This window comes from Antechinus flavipes, chromosome 3 (assembly GCF_016432865.1).
Source record: "Antechinus flavipes isolate AdamAnt ecotype Samford, QLD, Australia chromosome 3, AdamAnt_v2, whole genome shotgun sequence".
In the NCBI taxonomy this organism is placed as follows: Eukaryota; Metazoa; Chordata; class Mammalia; order Dasyuromorphia; family Dasyuridae; genus Antechinus; species Antechinus flavipes.
In genome coordinates this window covers 565,089,958-565,094,968 of record NC_067400.1, presented here as the reverse complement: position 1 = coordinate 565,094,968, position 5,011 = coordinate 565,089,958, and positions in this window count along the sequence as shown.

Here is a 5,011-nt window from a genome sequence, read left to right as displayed (position 1 = left end):
TCTATTGTACTATGTTGCTTTCTTTGTGTAGGTTCCTAATATGTAAATATTAGTCTGTTTCATGTTGCTATATATCCTTGAAAGTAATAAAGTTGAAGGTCTTTAAAAATAAAACATTCTTTAGCTTCTTTTTTGCTCATTGTATTAACAACAATAATTGTTCTTAATAAGTTTAAATTTTAAAAAGCACTTTACTCACAATAGTTTTATGGAGAAGTGATTACTACTAGTACTACTATTATTTCTAATGATGAATGTAGAAACTTAAGGAAGGACAGTGGAGGAAAATGAAGGGTTTCTAAGGTTTTTTTCTTTCTCTAGATCTATGATCCTATGATCCTGTGATATGGATAAAAGTCACATAGGATGGACAAGCATGGAAATCACTGAAACCTTTTAGTAGTTGAGCCATTATCATCATCATCATCATCCCATCATAATTATTTCATCACCATCACCATCACCATCATCATCACCATCACCACCATCACTATCACCATCATCACCATCTTCAGATGCTTTATCTCTTTTAATTCTTATGACAGCCTTCCAAGGTAAATACTTTGGGTGTAATTAAGTGAATAAATAGGCTGAGATGGTAGGTAACTTGCCTCACAAGTCTCACAAGGAAGCTAAAAGATCATCAGTTGCCACCTTAAAGAAGCTCATAGTGCACATCAGATCTGAGCTTTGAACCCAGGTTTTTTGACTTCGCGTTCAGTTCTCTTTCCACTCTCCAGCCTTGCCAGGATTAGCACTCCCCTTGAAAGAGTCTGAATGAAGGATTTTTAAGGATACTGAGTGCTCCTTCACAGGGCTTTAGCATGTACACTAACTATATTCCAGTACATCTTGGCAGACTGGCTAAACTAGTTCGAGGGTATCTGACAGGCTGCGGACCTATTGGTGAGTTAGGGAGGTGTTTGCCCCAAGCAATGTGAAGACTTCCCCCAGAAAAATGAGGGGATGAGAATAATTTGTTGCACTGGCTTGAAAATGGCTGAACCAGAAGCTGTGGAGCATTTAGAGCCTGGAGAGACATTGAAGACATCAAGAGCATCCACAGATCCCAGGTCTTTGCCAGTCATCCTGATTTTTATCTTGCTGCTGGATCTTGATGATTTAGGAAGAAAGAGTTAGGCTATGGCTTTGTGCACCTCTAATTCAATTCATGCATGAATCAAGTTATTACCTCATGATGTCATTGGTCCCCTTTGAAAACGAAGGACAGACAATAATATGTGACAGCAGCTGTGCTAAGTATGGAATATGAAGAGAGGCAAGACAGCTTCTGCTCTCAAAGAGCTCACAGTCTAATGGGGAGGACAACTAGCAAATAGCTATGTATGAATAAGGGAGATATTGGAGACAATCAGCAGAGGGAAGGCACTAGCATTAATGGGAATTGACAAAGTATTCTTGTAGAAGGTGGGATTTTTATGTGGGGCTTAAAGGAAACTAAGATGGAGAGATGGAGAGGGAGAACATTGCGGGCATGGGGAACCACGGAGGAAAATACCTGGAGGAGGGAAATGGAACTGTACAAGTTGCAGCAATTCAACAACAATCAATTATATAGGTATGATGACTAGGGTCTGGCATAAAAAGATTTGCCTTCTGAAGTCAGTTACTAGTGGATGAATTTTTCTTTTCTTTTCTTTTCTTTCTTTTTTTTTTAATAATAGCCTTTTATTTTCAAAACATATGCAAAGATAGTTTTCAACATTCACCTTTGCAAAACCTTGTGTTCTAAATTTTTTCTCCTATCCCAGACAGCAAGTAATCCAATATATGTTAAAAGTGTGCAGTTCTTGTATACATATTTCCCTAAGTATTATGCTGCATAAGAAAAATCAGATCAAAAAGGAAAAAAATGAGAAAGAAAGCAAAATGGAAGCAAACAACAGCAAAAAAGAATGAAAATACTATGTTGTGATCCACCTTTAGCCCCCATAGTCCTCCTTCTAGATGTAGATGGCTCTGTCTTTTGGAATTGGCCTGAATCACCTCATTGATGAAAAGAGCCACATCCATCAGAATTGATTATCATATATTCTTGTTGTTGCTGTATACAGTGTTCTCTTGGTTCTACTCATTTGACTTAGCATCAGTTCATGTAGGTTTCTCCAAGCTTTTCTGAAGTCATCCTGCCGGTTGTTTCTTATAAAACAATAATATTCTATAACACTCATATATCATAACTTATTCAGCCATTCTCCATCTGATGGGCATTCACTCAGTTTCCAGTTCCTTGCCATTATAAAAAAGGCTGCAATAAACATTTTTGCACACGTGGGTTGTTTTCCCTTTTTTATGATCTCTTTGGGACACAGGCCCAGTAGTGAGACTTTGGAATCAAAGGGTATGCACAGTTTGATGGTCCTTTGGGCATAATGTGGATGAATTTTCTACAAAGGACAAGGCCTCAAACCATAGACTAAGGCATGAAAGAGTTGGGAGATATGTTGGTAAGAAGAGTAAACGACCCTGATGAAATCACAGAACCTTGGGAGTTACCTTCTTTGAAGTCTAAAACAGCTTAGCTGTGTGACCTCGGCCAGATACCTTTCTCTCTGTGGGATTCAGAAGACTGGATCATAATAATAATCCTGAATATCATTTGGTCCACAATGTTGTGAGGTGGAACGCAGATTAAGAACAAGAAGAAACCTTAGAGGCCATCAACTCCAACTTGTCTCTTTTTATAATTGGACCTTGATGGGTTAAATGACTCATCTGGAGGTTTCAGAGTTGCTAAATTTCCAAGATGTAATGTGAACTTAGCTTTGACTATAAGTCTAGTATTCTAATTCATTAAGACCAGATGACTTACAAGTAGGTGTTTGTTGTACAAAAGTAGCAACAGCAATGTCGGCTGTCTCCTCAAATATTTGCACCAGTTCTCCTCTCACTCTAGCGTTCTAGAGGTCCCCATCTTACTGCCCTCACTCACTGGGTGGTCCTCAGTTTTTGGAGAGGACCCTCGCCACGTCAGAGACGACTTACAGTGTGTCCGACTGTGGCTGCTCAGACCCATGGGAGCTGCACGTAAAGGTCAGCTTGACCTGATGCATCTGGGGGATGGCTGAGCAGATGGGCAGAGGGAGGGATGGCCTGGATGCCCAGAGGTCTTGCCTATCTCCTTCATGCATAAAGAAGCTGGAACTCAGAGGAGATGACTCAGTGGAGATCACACACTATGAAAAGTGGGATTTGATGAACCCAGGTCTTTTCTGACTCTGGGTCTAATATCTATCTGCTTCCCCATGTTGCCTCTCTTAGTAACAGGCACCTCCCCACTAAAAAAAGTCTTGGAGTCTGCGTCGTGTTCATGGGCTGTGTTCCATGGTAGTGAACAGTGACTGAGGGCAGGTGGTGTGCTATTAATACCGAGCATTTGGGTTACATTTGGTGTTTGTAAAGTGCTCTACATATGCCTCAATTAATTATTCAGGAGGCATTCCCCCTTCTCCCACCCAGGAAGATGGTTGGGGAAAAAAAAAGATAAGAATGTGGTCAATCTGAACCAGATGGATTTCAATTTGTTTTTGGATTTTGGACTAAACCATATAGATCTAAATTGGAGAAGGGGAGTAAGGGAGAGGGGAGAAAAGATCTTTCTGTGTTGAGATTTGGTCTTATTCTCTGTTCAGCTTTGGGTAGAAGAGGGAACATTGGGCTGGAGGTCAGAAGGCTTAGTCCAAACCCTATTTTTATTATTTACTAAATATGTGACTCTGGGCAAATTTTTTCCCTTTCTGGGTCACTTGCCTGCTCTGGAAATTGGACAACACTTTTCCTCTGGGAAACTGTTTCTGAGCTCAGATGAGGTCATTGAATCGGAATTGTCTAAATGAAAGGGACTTTAGAGGCCATCTCAAGCATTGTCTTCATTCTGCTGAGGAGATCTGGAGGAAGCGAGGGACCCGTCCAAACTTGTCAGCTCTTAAATGGAAGGATATGAACTTGAACCCAGGACAATTCCAACTCTAAGGCTTTTCCCACTGTCCCCCACTTCCTTCTCATAGGTGGGAAAGCCTTCTATAAAACGTGAATCAATAAAGAAATAACTATGATTTCTTCCTGTGGCCAAGAGGAAAAAAAATTCAAGCTTTAATAATTCATAAATGGAAACTGGAGTGTGAAAAAGTCAAATTAATTGGAAGATAGTGGGGGCCTGTGTTTAGCTTCATGCCCTCCCAATGAGATAGCGCCTTCCCCATTGATGGGGTTCAGAAGTGTTTATCCATCCCTGGGAGGCCGATTCATTTCCAAAGGGCGTGAGGGCTGTGTGGGAGCGCGGGGCATGATGCGCGTGGATGTGGGTGCGTGGTGGGCACGCGTGGAAGGGCGTGGGAGCGCGCGCCGGGTGGGCGCCCGCTCGTCCCTCCGCCGAGCCTGTCCCGGGAAGGCTCCGAGGGCCGGGAGAGAACGGAACGTACCGGAGCACTGAGTCACGGGGCTGACCCAGCAAAGTGCTGTGTGTGTGACATATAATGAAAGGTTGAGCTGTGTGTCTCGGTGGTGGCGGAGCAGATCAAATCACAGAGGATCAGGCGGGGAGCTGTTGCCTCGCTCTGAGTGACAGAAGTTAATAATTAGTGACAATGATTGACAGCTACACTCCATCTGCCGCTCCGACGCCTGGGAGCAGTTATCCCACAACTGTCTGCGGGCACGGTGAAGTCCTGGGGGAGCCGGGCCGGCCCGTGATTGACAGCTGCCTTCCAGAGAGAGAGACGGGCCACTGACAGCAGCAAAGTCCCCGTCAGCAAAAGCTCGCGCACCCCCGCCCGCCGCCCGCTCGGAAAGCCTCCCCACCTCGCTGCATTCATTCTGTCCCGTTTCTCTTGTCAGCTCGGGTCTCACCAGAGTGCTAGCCGGCCGCGTGGTTACTGCAAGACCCCGCTGACCCTTCCCCCCAGCCCCATCAGTAAATTAGTGATAGTCCTATGTGGAAGGTAACTTCCTGGGAGACACTTCTTCCCTCCTCTTTGTTCCTAGGGCAGAT